The 18,312-nt window shown below is 43.0% G+C and overlaps 1 protein-coding gene across 1 annotated transcript in view; it reads right to left on the bottom strand.

Moving 5' to 3' along the window:
- The window catches only part of LOC141924268 (cadherin-6), a 103,436-nt gene extending 90,172 nt beyond the window's left edge, over positions 1-13,264 (bottom strand). Inside the window, exon 1 of the mRNA XM_074826510.1 lies at positions 13,184-13,264. The gene's annotated coding sequence lies outside the window, so the exon portion shown is untranslated. The remainder of the gene's footprint in view (positions 1-13,183) is intronic.
- Between the last annotated feature and the right edge of the window lie 5,048 nt (positions 13,265-18,312).

Raw genomic sequence — 18,312 nt, 5'->3', positions numbered from 1 at the left:
CCTGAAAATTCTGTACACAAAGACTTTTAAATCATTCCAGTGGTTATAGAATGAATCATAATATAGTAGGCATTCAGCTATTTTTTTTAATCAGTGTGCTTTAATTGGGCAAAAGCATAGCTGACATGTTTAACTTACACATCTATTACAGGGTAGAACTCACTTAACCACTCTGTTCTAATATGATTTCCTGCGAAGTTAGCTGCATTTTGGCCAAATAATTTTGCAGCCAAGACTGATTTCTCTGAACATATTTGCCAGCTGGGACTCTATTAGGTTAGAGCACCGCTTCACACAATTAGGACCTGCGGGCACTAATGTCATACAAATAAATAATAATATGTTGCTGTAGAATAGTTTCGATAAATAATTCATTACACAGATTAAGTATGAACTAATTGCTCACGATGTTGTTTGCTGTGTCACTGGCCACAGAAGTCCTGGGATGTCGTTCCTGCTCTCTGGCTACACGGCTGAGGATTTTTTAACGGGAGAGTGAGAGGGTGGGGGGAGCTGACTGCTCTCAGTTCCTGGGCATGTCCACAGTTGATAATTTATTCATGCATTTTCTTCTGCTTCCTTGGTCCAGTTTTCCAGCTCATGTTTATCATTATAGCTCCCTGGAAGTCAATGGAATAATATTAATTTGTCCTCTTTTGACTGAGAATGTGACTAGATAAAATTTCAGTCAGAACTGAAGAATAAGATAGAAACCTCAAGTGTTGCTAATCCCGAATCTAAGGGCCTTATTCCTTGCAGGTACTGCTCAGTCCCTGATTCAGCACAATCTTTTGAGCATTTGCTTAAATCCCATTGACAGTAATTGCACACAAGCACATGCCGAACACAAGCACCGCAAGAAAATATTCTGACTGTGGTCCTCGGAGTCCTTCTAACAGCAGGTCCTTGAAATGTGAATGCAGCTCTAAAACTAAAATTCAGTTTATCACACCGTGAAAAGCCAGGAAAATGAGAAATCTTCCTCTCAATGTGTTAATGCTCATTTTTGCTTTGAAGAACCAGCAGTTTTCAGATTATGGTTCTAGCATTTTTAAACTTAAAGCCCTCAAGTTTAAGACAAAAACTAAACTATTGATTAAAAGAAAGACATGGAGATGTTGAGTGTTCAAATAAAGCAATGAAGATGCTTAAATATCAGCATTTCTTTTGAGCCTTTTAGTGTCCTACTGACTAGAGAAGCTCAAGACGACAAAAATAACGTCTCCCTTGCTGTGAGCCAGTGGAGCTCATAGCTCCTAGCTGACAATCTTTTCCCTTAGCTCTATAGGCTACGACCACCACATCCAACCCTTGGTGAAATGAGTGTTAAATCCACTGAAGAGTATCAGAAATTGAAATACACAGGGGAAAGAAAAAAGAATATATGCCATACAGTTTTCTGAAGCAGCTGAACTTGGAGAAGACAAAATCAAGGGGGGGGGCATTAGGTCAGTTTGAAAATAGATAACAAAACAGACCATTGTTATTATTTTCTATTTGATCATTTAAAACACTTTAAAAAAATCAAAACCGGCTTTGTCAGAAGTGGAATAAATTCCACTCTGTTCCACTAAGCTGCACGTCTTTGGCCTGATTTTTATCTTCAGGAGAGTGAGCAAAGTTTGACCAGCCGATTTACTGGTGTCTGCTCCCCACCCCTTCCCACCTGGTATCATGCTCCTTTCTGGGCTGCCTCTGTAATAGCAAAAAGCAACAGCTCCTGCTCTGTTGCTTCCCAGAATATAGCAGCAGGATCACCCCCTCCTCTCCTAGCAGAGGCTGCCCAGCAGTAACCTAATAAGCAGGGCTGGGAGGCTTATAGAAAAACATCACTGAGACGGAGATGCGACTAGTTGCACAAAATAAATGTCAAAAAGGAAAACTCCTCTCTGGGAACGTACATCGGGCAAGTCTTGGTCACGTACATCTGGATTTAATTCTCTAATGTAATGTTAGCTGGACAACGGTCAGCTCCTGGGCTTGCAGATCTCAGTTTCACTCTGTCAAGTGCTGATCACCCAACAGACTTCAGGGACAGTGAAAAGCAACTTAGCCCAGCAAGAGACTAAAGCCGCCATTTTGCAGGATGAGGCCCATGGCATGACGCAAGAGACCAGTTTTCCCTCTGACATGTGTGAGGGGATGAGGTACTAAAAGATCAGTACAACAAACTGGTGCCTGCAACGTTCACATAAGCAATGTTTTGGAGGCAGCAATAGTAATAATAAAAATAATAAATAATGAAAATACAAACCTGGGTATGGTTTCTCTTAGATGCAAATTAAGATTTAAATATAAAAATGATAGCCTTCTGCTAATCCTTCTTAGGAAGTCATAAATTGTTAATCAGACCTTAGGCGGTGTTGTTTAATACCAACTTTAATAAAATAGCTGCCTGAAGCAGAAAGACAGTTGGGATCCTGACTCTAAAACTTTGGTAGCCTCATCCACATTGTTGTAGCCTGAGGCTCTTACACTACCATTGATACCAACTCCTTTGAAATACGCTCATTTTTTAGGCTGCTAAATTATTAAACACCTTATTAGTAGAAAGATTAGATGGAAGAAAAGTCATCTCTGTATGACGGAAAATGGATTGGAAGAGGAAGGAAAAGTTGAGGGAATATTTACATAAAAGATATAGCTCTGTTGTTGATATACAGAGGTAATCCATAATCCATAATTCATTTAAGAAATGAACCCATCAAATTACATCACAATGCATGACAAATTGCTACTGTTGAGCTCTCCTACAATAAATTACATAGAATCATTCCTGTCAAGAGTAAAACTTGTTTGAGACTAAAAAACGAACGTTGTTACAAGGTTATTTTCCCCGTTGTTCCATAGGGTTTGTCTATCACACACAATGTCTCACACTTCCATCATATTCGTTGATGGGGGTAGCAAAAGTTCCCTTACACAGGGTAACCACAAAGTCTGTCAAATTAAAACTGCTTTGAAAATTGCAAGAAAAGGGGAAAGGAAGAGAAAGGAGAAATGCTTCTTCCTTACCATTCCTTAATAATATTTGTCAGTCAGGCAAGCAGATCTTTAGACTAAAAAATATAAGAAGTAGTCATTTCCTTAAGTGCAATGCCTTTTCAATATATGTCCAGAGCAGCTTGTTAGCATGCTAATTGTTTAGTTTAATATGCAATACTAAGCACACTTACTACTTTGAAGTGCTTATTCATGATGTCATGGATATTAGTGTATATTTCTTAATTACACAACAGGACAATCTTTCCTCCCTTCAACCTACACTTTCTGTTGCTCTGATTGGCTTCTCTAACCAGCCAGAATAATCATTTTGCCACACAGAAGCAGATAAGGAAAAAAAAATATAAACACTTTTAAAAGCCATTTTAATTTAATAACAAACTGGAAGCTGTACTTTGTGTTAAATTAGCACTGCAAGCCTCATATCAATTCAAGGCAAGGTTCCTTGTTCGTTACTGCTTAATTAATCAGTCCTGTTTCCATCTAAATGAAAAGTTTTCTCTCTCTCCCCTATCATCTCTAATATCTCATTTCAGGCAGCACATCAAGTTAATCTTGCTTACATTAGCAACTTATTTCTAATGGCTCAGCTCAGTTATTTACAATAATTCATCCTATCCCAGCTTGCAGCTGAATCCTGCTTGATCTCTGTTCTGCTGGGACAGTCGGAGTCAACGGTAAAACAGCAAGTGCAGAGTGAGCTCCTCCAGCCCCATGACACACCATGTGAGGACAACGACCTACTTCCGACACACTGATGTCCATTGAACTTTTGGCTTCCTGGCCATGTCTTGTCTTCCCAGAGGCAACATGGGGCTTAGGGACATGGTTTAGTGGTGGACTTGGCAGTGCTAGGTTACCAGTTGAACTTGATGATCTTAAAGGTCTTTTCCAACCTAAATGATTCTATGATTCTAACAGGCACAGAGCTGGGCAAACGATCATTATCTTATAAAACAACAGATGAGCATGAAACAGTCCAGTGGAATAAGATAAATATGTAAGGTAAAGAGAACATAGGAAGTTGAGTGGTGCCTGAAAGCATGTCCTCATCACCCTTTATACAGCACATCCCGTAAATAAAGCTGGGATAACCATGAGTCCTGCACTACCATCAGTAGTGTATATAAAAAATATCAAACCTTCTACCATGTCACCTTTGAAGGAAGTGAAGAATGGGACTTTAAGCACCAGCTGGCTGAGTATCTTCTCCTTGTGCTCACCGCACCATTCCCAGAGCTGGAAACTGCTGCTGCTGCCGTAATCTGGTACTTTCTATCACCACGGTAGCCAATCACACCCAGTTTGGGACTTAACACAAGACCTCTGGTGTTTTGGATTGCAGCAACCTAGCCCCAGTCAAACACTTACTGAAGCTGGTGTCACTCGTAGCCTATGTGCTCGCTGTTGCTAAATTCAGCCTCCAGAAGTAAGTTTTCTGGCTGCCTTCTGGGGCTGGGATGCCTGGTCATGTCAGGATGCCTGTTGCCAACACCCCGCCCCCCCCCAGGAGGCACCACTGCTCCAGCAGCTCCATCCCACAGTGACCCGCAGCCTCTGAGACGTAATAGATACTTGCTCGGGTCAGGGTTCGAAACTAAATCTGCACCTGAGGTGCCTGCATCACATGAAGGCTGGTTTTAACGCCAGTTTGACCAAGCAGAAATACCTCTGTAATAAGCACAAAATACACTTAATATTAAATGAGCCATTCCAAGAGACAAAACCTGCTCCTGAGTAACCCCAGTATTTACTTTTGCTCATCCAGGATTCAGGATGGTATTGCAACAGGAGACAAGGATGTTTAGTGTATTTTAACCTCCTAGATTTGCGGCAACCAGCTTCTGACCTCACATTTAACAGCCCGGTTGAAATTACAACCTGTTGCTAAGGAAAACTCTGTCATACCTTAAAGTAACTGTGATATCAAGTAGCTTTGAGATATCTGACAAATGAATTACGGTAGATTAATGAGGAGCCACTTCAGAAATCCTGCAAAAAACACCCGAACATGTTACAATATGATAATATAATTCATTTAATAACAATATAAATTCTGTGCTGAGAAAAGTGGGAGCCTATTTTTGTGTTGTTTTGGGGTTTTTTTCCAAGAGGAAAAGAAATCCTTTCTACAAATCAGAGTGCACACTTCTGTTTCTGATGGGAAACACTGCTCTGAAAAGCACTGAATTTCAAAGCTCCTTGAGATTAGATTGTCTGCAGAATTGTGCTGATGGTTGTAAATATTAATAAATAAGATACACTGGGGCAGCTTTTTTCCTTGGATGCTTATGCACTGCTTCCTCTTAAGTGCTGATGACCTGAAGACACAGGCACCAGAAGGAAGAATCTGAGCTAAGAAGTGGCTTTAGAGATGTAACGCACAGAGACACTTGTGCAAAGGAAAGATGTCCCTGCTACCTTCCAGCCAGCAAATGACAATCAGTCCAGTCCTCTGCATCCCCACTGCAACTGCCCCCAGCTGCTGATGGGAGCAGAAGGACAGCAGAGAATCCACCTCCATGCTGTACAAATGAGCCAGGGCTATATTGCTGGACGGGCTTCAATGGGAAATGATGATCATTCCTTACACAGGTTTTTTTCCATCCCCCTTTTTCCAAGTCTACTATTTAGGGAGACCAAGTATACAATTTTTTGGAGGTCATGGTTTGGTCACCGTGGAAATAATTACAAAGTCGTAAACACTTCATTACAAGACCCTCGTATCTTGATCCAGGAAGGCACTTAAGTATTCAAACAGTCTTGTGGACTTCAGTGCAGTTTATTGGTATGTTTAAAAGTAAACTGCTCTGGGACCAGGTATGATAAGGCAGAGAGAGAGAAGAACACTGCTTTGTTTATAGCAGAAATAACTTGCTAATTATCAGCAGTAAGAAGGGAAATAGCATAGCAGGGCATTCATATTATTTAGACTTAAATGGAGTTTAGATAAAATACAGAGTTTTATAAAACTGGTTGGCACAGCATGAATTGCTTAAAGGGATGTGGCTGGTGGACTTAAAAGTTGCTTCTGCATCTTTTTCCCTTTCAGCAGTGACAGCTAAATTGAGCACCAATTTCACAAAAGGAATTTGCTCCCTGAAAGGGATTCTAACTCTATACATTTCTGCTCTGTGCTCTGCCAGAGCACTCTTCGCACTGTGAAAATGAGGAAATAGGCTCTCTTGAATTCTTATAGTGGTTGATGAGTTTGAGAGGCCAGCTCCAAAAGCATGATGGCATAGTAGGTGGCACGCGGCTCAGAACCTGGTACTAGTTGTCTCTTACCCTGCCATGTAACTTGTAAATTTAACGTGTCTTTTTTATGTGTCTTTTTCTATTTCTTCATCTATTTATTTATACTAGGATCAATACCCATGCCAGGGGTACTGGTGTACGCCATGTCCTCATGAATTCATACAGGCATGGACGTGAACAAGAGAGAGTGTGGTGTGACCTCTGTCTGCTCCAAACCACCGGCAGCAGCATGCAGAAAAGGCAGCCTTTTATGAGACTTTTTTATCCCCTTCTCTCCCACAGGCATAAGTAGGTGGGAATGGATGAGTCAGGGAGTGGTAAAGAAACTCTGTGGCCAGTGCAACTGGGCCAGTGCAGAGAGGAAGGTCATCGCCACCTTGCTTGGGGACAGCTTGGATTACTTTCTCCTGGGAATAAGATATTCAGTCTTGTCCTAGACAGCTCTGGAGCTACCCAGCCTCCCCCTTCCCCTCCACGCAGAACACGACTGAACAAACAAGCAAAAAACATCCAGAAAATCCTTTGGGGAGAGAGTGTCAAAGCGGCTGCAAGAAGTCCTTGAGAAAAATAATTGGCTTTCTTTTGGATGAGAAAAAGAGACCCAAGTCTGATTTTTTTTCTCCATCCATTCTTTGATCAGCTCCAACAGCTCAAGTGAGCAGCAGAGAGCCAGGAGGGTTGACTGCAAGCTGTACTTGCTGTAAGATCCTGGTTCAGCATCCCTGCTGTGCTATGGCCTCCTCATGTGACCTTGGGCAAGTCACTCACCTCTGTTGTGATTTGCTTCCCCCTGCTGTAAAACAAGGCCAATTATACAGGTCAGTCTCACAGGGGGGCTGTGTGGTGAAGATGTATTTTTTACAGACTGTGGAATACTTGAACAGCTTTTGAGTGAAGGCCCCATGTCGATCAACTATGCCTTGCCCCTTACTTGAAGCAAGACTCCCAAATGTCCACACGCAATCTCACAATGATAGTGGGCGGGTTTTTTGGCATGATATGATAAGCTATTTCACTTTCTTTTTGTCCATGAAGATGCTTTTGTCAAATAATGATTTCCAGACTAATGACACCCTAAAGTTACAACCCACCAGGCACTCAAAGAGAATCAGTTCAGCAAAGAAACAGATTCCACCTGAATGCTTAGGGCAAAACTAAAAGCAACTGTGCTTTTAATTATTTTTGTTAATGTACTGGAACTGGGGGGGATAGGGGAAGAGGACACATGAATATCTTTGTAAGCAAGAGGGCTTTCCCTCAGGTGACAGTGCCAGTACAGAGGTTGGCCTCTGTGCTGCCTGGTATCAGCACCCCTGTTGGGATCTGCAGGCGCGTGTGGTTCTCCCACCACCCCACACACAGGACAGGTCTGGATCCCCACGACCTTCAAGAACACAAAGTGGAGTTACCGTCAGAGGCAACTATTTTCTTTGAGTTTGGTCTTACCCTTACCACCAAAGCAGAGCTACATGCTAATGATCGTGTTGATTAAGCAGCCTTTGTGCTTATAGAAGCTATTAACTGACAATTGAAATGCAGCAGTTAGGGAGTAGGCGGCTCTGCCTCACACCCAGACAAGCACGCACCTGCAGTACCTGGGGAAACTCAACTAGTGTTTAATTTCTGTGCTAATTTTCAATTCCTGCTGACCCTTCTCCGAGGTGCTCCTGCTCTGGCTCTGTGATTATCTGCAGAAGTGGGAATGCTGGAAAGATACACTACCTATTATCTCACAGGCAGCTGTAAACATTACAGCAAGATAATGGAATTAGTTTAGCTGAGAGGAATTAAGGTACCCAGATCGTACAGGACCGATCTCATTCATAAAGTGCTCTCTTCTGTGCGTTGTGGTGTGTCACTAGGGAAGAGCTGAGGGGGTTATGATGGGTATTTATGTTGCAAATGAAATCTAATAGTCACATTCTGGATAGAACTAAACACTTTCTGGCTATATATAAATACATATGTATATCCTGGCAAGACAAGCGAATTAGTCCATAAAATATTTGCCCACAACACCAGAATAAAGCCATTATTGAACAGGTTACTTAAAACATAGCATGGCTGGCACTGTTCCTGAATGCAACCAGATGGAAATGTATATGCTCTTCTGTCTGTGCGCTTGGCAAAGAGGAGAGTATGGAGAGGGTGTCTTGTGGCTGGGTGTTAAGAAAGGTAATGCAGTATCAGTGTAATCTTGGATGTTTCAGCAGAGTGCTATCAAAAATGCTCTGGCACCATCACAGTTAAGCAATCACTTTGTTTAAAGCTTCTTTTTGGAAGTCCAACACCATAACTCATGAAGGACACCATGCCAGATGTGCCTTTTCCATCCTGGCAGGGCTCACAGGATCCCCTCACCAGAAAGACGCAGTTTTCCTTTTCCATCAGCGCTGCTCCTCACTGCTGCTGAGGGGGTTGCAGCTGCAGCAAAAACTGTCTTTTCTGGTTTATTTTGAAAGAGGAAAACACTTGGAGGAGTGGGCAGCTCTGTGAGACTGGCTGTACCAACCAGTAACATTAATTCACACCACTCTAAATAGACCTGAACTACAGTTACTCTAGTTTCTTCTGGGAGTGCTCCTGTTAACAAACAAACAAAAGCATAAATAAAAATATTCACAGTATTTGTTTGGGCTTTCAGTGCCAAGTGCCCAGCCAGGAAAATAAATAAAGTGGAAGACAACGTTGGCAGCCAGCCACACCTGGAGTAAGTACAGGAGATGGTCACGGGTGCAAGGAGGGATAACGCTGCCCGAAATAGGGAGAGGAAGCCGCTGATGGGTAATCAGGATTAGGACACACAGCAGTGCCCTGGAGAAGCTTAGGAACTCAAGGCTGGATGAACTCCCAACAGACAGTGGCCAGTTATTGGGGAAGGATGAGCGAGAAGCTCTTAGACTAAGATTTACAGCAAGAAAAACCCAAATGTATGTGAAGAGAAGTACTCAAACTTTAAAAATGCTTTTATCCAGCACTTTCTCCACCTAGTTCCACTGCAGCATCACTCACAACACAACCTAGTGAGGATGACTTTTTCTGCTGATGTTTTGCATTAATTATGCATTCTTCAAGGGTGTTTTTAAAACTCAGACAGGGACTAATAACCTGCCCTATACTTTTTGTTAAGCAAGAAAGACAGATAACAGCTGGGCTTAATCACACTAAGCGTTTCCTCTACATCTCTTCTCTCCCATCCCAAATGAAACAAGGCGAGATGTCATAACACCTCTCTCCTCCTCACAGAGTCCAGTTTCTCCAGGCCCCTTGGAAAGGGCTGCCATGACTAAGCAAGCAGCATGAGCAAACCAGCTGCTACTGGATTTTTATCTCAACCAGAACATATTTAAACTTGAGAACAGTGTTTATACTGCAAGTTGAATCCTGCATAGAGTCAGCAGAAGAGATTGGGTTCGGCAGCACACAGCGCCGTTCCCTTCATGTGCAGGATGGGGGACTCACTTTAAAGATTTATGTTGAAAAGGTCCTGAATTTGGCCCCACATGGCAGTCAGGATAATCACAACTAAGTTTATAATGAGCCCTGCTTCTGAGAATTGTGAACCCAAGTAATTATTTAGAAAAAAAGAAAGAGAACAAGAAGCAAACCCCAAATGATGCAAAGCCTTTAAGAAATTGGAAGTTACTGCAGCTAACTAGGTCTTTAAGGGGTTAATGAAGAAGTCTCCCTAACACCCAGCTTCCAAGGCACAGCCCCTCCATGGCATTTCCCGCATGCTTAGGATAATCAAAAGATACTGAAAACCAATTCTACTTTATTCTGGTATAATTGCAACAGAGCCACTAGAGGAATTGCAACCATTATGCAAGATGAGGCACCATCACAGTGGGGCCTGCTGTTTCCAACGGATTCTACCCACTTGTTTTTATAGATTTCAGCTACCTTTCATTTTAGTAATTAGCCACCATTTCCAAGGAGATCCATAAGCAATTTCCTGCCCATCTTGAGTCTTAATGCTACAAGATTGCACTAGCAAGTGAACATAGTTTAAAAGTAGTCAACAAAGAGCAGATGGCACACTAAAAAGTTCAGTTAAGCAAGAGATGGAGACCACCATTCCATTTAACAACAGATAAATGCCAATGCCCTCTAGATCTGCTTGACCACAACAGAGCACACAGCCATCCACTGGAAAATCCAATTGTGATTCCTTCCAAACCCCAAAATATTGCAGAAGTCTGTTAACAAGCAGCAGATCGGTGTGCTGAAATCTTCAGCTGAAACAAAAATGATGTAGCAGATCTGAGGGGATGGTGGACTGGAGGGAAGATCCTGCCCCGAGGAACCCAGTGTGCCCTTGAGTAGAGGATTGCTCCCTGAGAGAAGGTGCTCTGGCAGGATCTCAGCTGGTGAGAGCACAGGCACATTCATAACTTCTATCAAGTTTGCATTAGTTTTGAGATCTTCAGCAGAAAGGAGGAGAAAAAAAATACCACATTTTTTAACGTGTGTGTTTTGCTTTCAAGGAAGTCTCTCAACTAAATATTATTGAAACAGCAGATGGCAAAATGCAAACTTTATGGAAGGGAAGGCTGCCTTCAGCGGCAGGTTACTGTTTGCATGGGAGAGCTGTGCAAGGGAAAGAAGGAGGGAGGGAAGAGTCAGAAGTTAAGATGCATATTTCTAGCTGAACAACCTGGTTAGAAAATGATGACCATGTCTATAAATGTAATCTCTGGAGTGCTGGCATGGAGATATGTAAGAGCTGTGAACTCATGCGAAAACTAAAACACCTAGAGGGACTAATAAGTCCCTACAGAGACCCCAGTTCCTTAAATGGCTGCGAAGGATAATTGCAGAGAACTACAACAGGACTGAATCAATGCCATTTTCCTTAAAAAAAAAAAAAAAAAAAAAGAGGTATTGCTGCCTCCGATTACGTTATTCTGAAATATGTCCAGAAAGATTATGGTGCAGCTGAAAGCCAGAAGCATATGAGACTGTATATTTACCAGTGCTGTGTCAGATAACATCTGAGAGGAGAGGAAAAAGGGATTCAGCCCTGCAGTCTTTATTAGCATGTTTGGGCTGTTTAAAGGAGCTATCCAATTGTGTCATTGCTGCCAGGCCTTTAAAACTGTATATATTGATGATAAAGGAATCTACTTGATCTTGATCACAAGCCTCCAAGCCTTACTGGACTCTCCTGTGACATGCAAACTTATTGCCTTTAAACGGGAATTAGAAAAAAAGAAATGAATAGGGATGCACCATTACCCATAGCATTATATTGCTCAGGAACAGATGTTAATCAATTTTATGGAATGCTTTAAGTAAAATGCAAGCACATTTGCACAGAACTGACTGCATAGAGATTTCAGCCCAGCAAATACATGAGATAAGCCTTTATCTTGACTGGGAGAGTTATGTCTATTTTGATTAAAACCAAAGAGGTCTGCACATTCAAGCGATTTTATTCCCTTGGAATTATGTTATTTCCAGGGTGCTATTACATATGGTCCTGTGACAAAAGGGAATGGAAATAACCTTGCTCTTGATTGTAGTGTTCTCCTTGTGCATATGTTCATGCACATAGCTCATGAAGTACACAAGTAGGATGTATGTACCATCCTCAAAGATTCCTGAATAGACAGGAACAACTGTCCTCTCTATTCCAGATGTGGAGAAAGGACTGACCTGACACTCTGTAATTTTTGCTACACAATCTCTCATGCAGTGCTAAAAGAACTTTAAAATCCCCCACCATACAAAAGTACAAGGAAAAAGGTGCCCCATCTTCTCGATTTGTATAAAAGTAGCAGCTGTGCCATCGTGCCGGGAGTAATTTCGGTCATTAAACTTCTTGATCCTTGAATGTCATCAGGAGTTACTTGGTGACCATCCACTTCCACTTACAAAGTACTGCATTTAACTCTCCGTAAAATATGGATTTTATTGCAGCAGTGACAAGACTTCTTTCCACAGCCACTGACCTCTACTGCTATTGCTTATCTCGACTCAACCTTTTGCATAAGAATACATATATATAGGATACATACTGTGTATTGGTTTCCCTCTGTGTGCATGTAGGAGTTATATACATGTGAATATATAAATAGTTGTATCTATCTGACGTACAAAGTATGTTACCAGCTTTCTTTCTGCAATTATCCAACTTCTCTCCTGTAAAATGCTTGTACGCCTACCCCCTTTCTTCCATCACCTCCATCACTCCCCAACCCGTTCTTTTATCAAATAAAAAGACTTCACATTTGTCAATTCCTGTAACGTCCCCAGATCTGCCCCCTCTGCCCCCTTCTTTTCGCTGAGGGAGTGCCTCATTTCAACTGTGCTCTACATTCAGCTCTGCACTTTCCCTCGGATTTTGCTCATGATCCAAAGGGTTTTGCCCTGTATCCATTTCACAGCAACTAGGCAGTGTCAAGAAACCAAGAGATATTTTTTTTAAATATTATTTTCCAGTTATTCATCACGCTTCTCCTATTGTTGTTATGATGAGGATTATGATTATTATTCCCTTCCAAACACACACGACCCCCCTCCCGTTCTCACCACCTCCCCTCGACCGAAGTGTCTTGCTGGCGACAATTCCCGGGAAAACGCCGCATCCCTCCGCCTGACTTAAAACAACAGCAGCCGCGGTCCCCACACCGCCGCCGAGCCGCCGGGCGCCGCGCAGCCCCGGGGACGGACCCCCCGGCGCGGCGGGGGGGGGGGGGGGGCGGGGGTCAGAGCCCTCCGCAAGACAGCTGATAACTTTGCAAAATAAGTGCTTGCCCCCCCCTCCCCCCGCCCTGCCCCCCCCCCCCCCCAATTAGGACTCCCAATAAGCATGGCAAAAACAAAACAAAAAAAAAAAGAAAAAAAAGGGGGAGGAAGGCAGCCGCCTGGTGACAGTTGAAACTTGCTCCGAAAGAAGTGCAAAGCCGCAGCTCCTTACCGGCAAGCGGGGACGACGGGCCGAGCCTCGCCCGGGGCGGCGGCGGCGGCAGCAGCAGCGCGGCTCCCCGGCCCCTGCTCCCCACCGCTCAGCCTCCCCGCCTCTCACTGGGGCTCCCGCTCGGCCGGCAGCACTTTTTAACTCCAGCATGCAGGCAGCCCAAGCCGAGGGGGCTCTCTATCTGATTGGTTTCCATTCGGTGCTCCTGATTAATAAAAAAAAAAAAAAAAAAAAAAGCGGGGGGGGGGGGAAGGGAAAGGGGGGGGGGGGGAAGCCAAACTCCTCCCTCTCTGCTTGCTTCCCCGGCAGGCGCACACACACGCACACTCTCTCACACACACACTCACACTCTCTCACACACACTCACACACACACACACACTCCCGGCGCCGGCGCTGCGGATGCCGAAGCCGGCGGAGCTGCCGCACTGGGGACGGGGGGGGGGGGGACGCGGAGCGGGCGCGGAGCGGGCTCCTGCGGGCGGGCAGCATTTGCAAGTGAATGCGGTGGGAGGGCAGAGGGGGAGGGCTGTGCTAGGGACCCCCCCTTCCCCCCGAGAGCCTCTCCGTATTTGAGGTGGAGAGCGGCCAGCTTCCTCCTAATCGTTCCGTAGTGATAGTACAAGGAGAATAAAATCGGGGCAGTGGGTGTGGGGAGGGGTGAAAAAGAGGGAGAGGCACTCTCCTCGGTTGTGAACTGTGTGTTTGTGCTGTGCGGCTTTCTCATCCTCGGAGCCCTTTTCAAGTCCTTCTCTTGACAACCAGAGATGCTCGACTGGGCTTTTCCCACACTTCCCGGGAACTTCCTGGACTTGATGAATCGAGAATTTCGGTGAATTATTAATGGTGATGACACTTTGTGGGGGTGATCACATGTGGCGGTTTCTATGTGAATGGGAAGCAGCGGAGGAGGATTTTCCAGGTGCCTGCCCCTGCCAGGCCCCCTCTCCCCAGAGGGCTCCCCACTCACGAGGTTGTGACTAATCTTAGTGCAGAACGAGCTGACATCTCGGCTTTTGCCGTGGGACTCGTGAAGCCCCTCTGCACACATATATATCGTACAGCCTCCCCCCGCCGCCCTCCACCCAATTCTAGCCTGAAATAAGGCCTTAGGTGTTTTAATCTGAGTATTAAATGACAAGACGGAAATTGCCTGCCTGTTTATTATTTACCTGACAAGAGTCCACTCCAATTCAGCTGCACTGTGTCCCCTTTAGATTCATGGCAAATGTTACAAGGAGTGAAGCTTTCTGCCATTTGCCTCTCACATGTCCACAGTCTTAGGTTTGACCTTTATGATGTACTTTTATTCCCCTGCTAGTCAATCTTAAATCATATATTCTTCCCCCCCCCCCCCCCCCTTGTTCTTCCCTTCCTCCTACCCACCTCTCACAATTTCTGCTTGCTGTGTCTTAAGGATGGGTCTGTGCTGGCTCTAAGCCACCTTTGTGTGCTTCTGTTTCTGGACCATTTCAAGGCTTTTAGTATAATTTAAATACTCTGAGCACCAGAAGTTCAGGTAATGATCTTGCTGCTTGTGCTGTAATTGCTACAGTGCTGCAGCACCATCTCCACAGTATAGTTGTTATCCCTGAAACTGTTACTCAGCATAGATGTTATCCCTGAAACTGGTACTGGGGTCCTTAGGGAAGCCTTCAAGCTATTCCCTACAGTCACTGTGTTGTCAGGGTCCTTCTTCAGCACAACACTGGGCTTTTAAGGACTCTGCATGATACCTACAAAAGCCAAAACAGTGTAAAGAGGCTGTATTCTGCTTTCCATATATTTTTGAACTCTAGTTAAACAAATCACCCAGAAAAGCAGTGGCTTTTAGGTACCACTTCCATTATTTAGACATTTTAGTCTTTCCACACAGCTGAGTTTTTCCAGCCTGCAGATCATTCTGATTGTTCTTCTTTGAACTTCCTCTAGTTCCCTCATTATTTTTGATTTTTTTTTTTTTTTTGGCAATGACAGGTCAGGAGCTCAGTGAGTATTTGCAGAGTATTCCCACGGGAGCCTTCTGGACACAGTCTATCTCTCCTTTATGACAGACCACATTTGCAGGCTTTCTTTTCCCCTGCCATATTGCATTGTCAATGCCTGATTCACTGCCCACTCTGACCCTGAGGTCTCCTTGGGCATTATTCATTCCTGGATGTGTCTCATTCTGGTTAGCTTTAATAAGGCTGCTTTTTTTTTTTTTTTTTTTTTTTCATTTTTTCTTCAGAGTTATTTATGTCCAAGATGGGCTTTTGTATTTTTGTCAAAAAGGAAGTTAGTACAGAAACTGCTGTGTTCTCCAGAGCATGTGCATGAGATTTTTATCTTTTCATTAATTATATGAATTTGTGGTTGACAATTTTAAGTCCATAGCTGTGTGAAGAAAACATTTTTTCATTTTTGAGGGACATTGTCAAGATGATGCTGTTCCTCCTCAACCCTCCTCTGTTGACAGCTATAATGGTATTAGAATTCCCAGACTAGGTCAGGTCATTAGCCCATGAAGTGTCCTGTACCTGACACATTAGTTGAGTGAAAGGCTCAGCTAGGGTTGTGAAAATTAATCAAGATCAGCATTGGTTGAAATCCACTTCCCTGTCATGAGGTGGAGAATTTAAGAAGATTCAAAGAAGGACTAAGACTGGAAAGAAGATAAAACTTTTTTTTCAGCTCTTGAACCAATCTAGTATTTGGAAATCAGGATGAGTACTCCCTGTAAAACATACTGTCTCACACCTATCTTGTCTGTGGCTCTTCTCTGAAGCAAGTATTCCTGACCATGGACAGACACAGCACTGAATTAGCCAGAACGAGGATCTAAAGTGGCAACTTCTGCCTCTGCAGTCTCTGTGGAATGCCCAAACCCTGCAGACTGTGACCAAAATGTCCATGAATCTCAGCTACCAACGCAAAAACAAAATACAGCATGAGGTAGGAATATGTACCGGTTTTCTCTAAGCTATTGAGGAGAAATCCTGTTTCCAAACAATGGAAGATGTCTATGTGGGATTTAAGGACTAAGAAGAAAAATCCTGAAGCTGGTGAAAAGCCACCCACGGTTCACTACAAGCTGCAGTATCTATGAAACAATCTGAAGGTCTCACTTTGTAACTCCTCACATGAATCAGGCACTTCAGAGTTTTCCCAGCCCTTCTTATTTTCAAAAAATGTGGAGGGACCTTAGTCTGAATTTATAAAAGGGAAACCTCAGTCTAAGAGAGTTTCTCTTCACTCTTCTACTTTTTTTTTTCTTTTTTTTTTTTTTTTTGGGGGGGGGGGGGGTGTGTGGGGGGGTGCTACAGGGAGACAGAAAACATTCCAAAAAAAGAGTATGACTACAGTTTCACATCACTGTGGCAGAAGGGAAAAATTTTACATTGAATCTGGTGGGCAATTAGATGATGCCAAAATTTTTGAGGTAGAATAAATTATTAACTTGATGTCACTTCATTATGGATGCTATGCATGGTCACTATCCAGATCTTTAAAAATCCACAGTTTAACACTTCTGACCTTCTGTAATAATGAATTCCACCAGTGAACCGCATACAGCATAAATGTGTCTTTGTTTCTTTGTTTGCTTTATATTTACGGCCTTTTAATTTCAGTGTCAGTTTTATATTAAGTATCAAGAATATAATGAGCTCCTGGATAATTTTAACCATATTTTTCATTTATTCTTGGTAATAGATGATTTTTTTTTTAATTTTTGCTTTCTCAAGCTTGAATGCCATGTCTTCTAAGTCTATAAACCCAGTCCTGTAGTTCTATGTGCAGTGATCAAGGATTATCCAGGCAATTGTAAGGAGCTGAGATAACATGTCACAATTTACCATTCCTCAAGGGAGACATGCTTCTCAGAACACTGAAACTAACCCTTTGTGTTTTCCTAGTCCTCATCTGTTGCAAATAAAAAAGAAACAGGTTAGCTTGAAACCCTTTCCTGTCTTCTCCTGTCCATACCCCTGGTCTGCTGGATCACTGGAGGAGTGATAGTTTGACAGATGGATCCCAGTGATTTCATGCAACTCTGCATTGCATATTTGTTCCCCTTCTCTGAATAGTTTTGCTCTTTCTTGATGACCTTCTTCCGGTGAGGCCCCCAAAACTGGAGAAAGAGGTTATTCTGGCAAATACGAATGCCTTATTCTAATTTGAGTTTGTTAAGTGTTTTAGCCCCTTCTAGAAGCAATGAAGAAAAGCAGGTGTTGGCTTGATTGGTTGCTTCATAAGCTACATGAGGAACTACTCCATTTCTGCCTATTCCATAGATATTTTAAGGTGAAAGAGATTTCCATTGCGAGGTATGAAAGAACAAGGAAGTAAAATTTACATCAGAGCTTGCTGATTTCGTGGAAACGTTATGAAACCTGCCTGTTTTTCTTAGCTTTCTATCTGAACCTCTCAGTTGCCTCCCAAGTAGGGAACCTGGAGCTGCAAATTCTTGCAGTTTCATGGCTTCTTGAGTCTTGAGTCTTTGCCCATTGCAGTGGTGAAAGTCAGGAAATTAAGGTAATTAGAAAATACTAGTAACATTTTTTATTTATCCTTGAAATAGTTGTATTTATTCATTAATAGTGTAGCTATGTAACTGGAACTTCCTAACAAACTGGAACGTCTGTCTTCTTGTCCTGGCCGAAGTTGAGAGTTTATTTTAAGAAGTGTTCTGGAAATTCAATTTTCCAGTCAACTACCATGCTAGCTGTTCCTCTGCTGCTCTGTGTCCATCTGAACTGCTCCAAATAGCACCATTTTTCTTTAAGAAATAGCTATTACTTCTGAATTGAATAATCCTGACTATCGTGGTCTTCCCCCAATTTTTCCTCTGGTGTCTAGTCCATGTCTTTTTTGCCTAGGGATGGCAAAACCAATTTCATTTTGAGATAAACTCATACTGAAACAGATATTTACAAAACTGTCATACACCTATGAATTTCTTACCTCTTGTAATTCCAGTGGTATTAAAATATCACAAGAACAGCTGTTGTTATGTTACTTCTGGAGTCAGTAATTACAGAACCGTGTTGTGAAAATAACAATCTGAAGGGTGGCAGGCAAGTTTCACATACATCTAGTTTAGGTACGTTCAGCTGGACTGAACCTTTGCATTCCAGGGTTCACCCCTCC

The sequence above is a fragment of the Strix aluco genome, chromosome 1 (assembly GCF_031877795.1).
Source record: "Strix aluco isolate bStrAlu1 chromosome 1, bStrAlu1.hap1, whole genome shotgun sequence".
In the NCBI taxonomy this organism is placed as follows: Eukaryota; Metazoa; Chordata; class Aves; order Strigiformes; family Strigidae; genus Strix; species Strix aluco.
The sequence above is the reverse complement of the archived record's forward strand: the minus strand, read 5'-3'. Positions and strand labels throughout refer to the sequence as shown.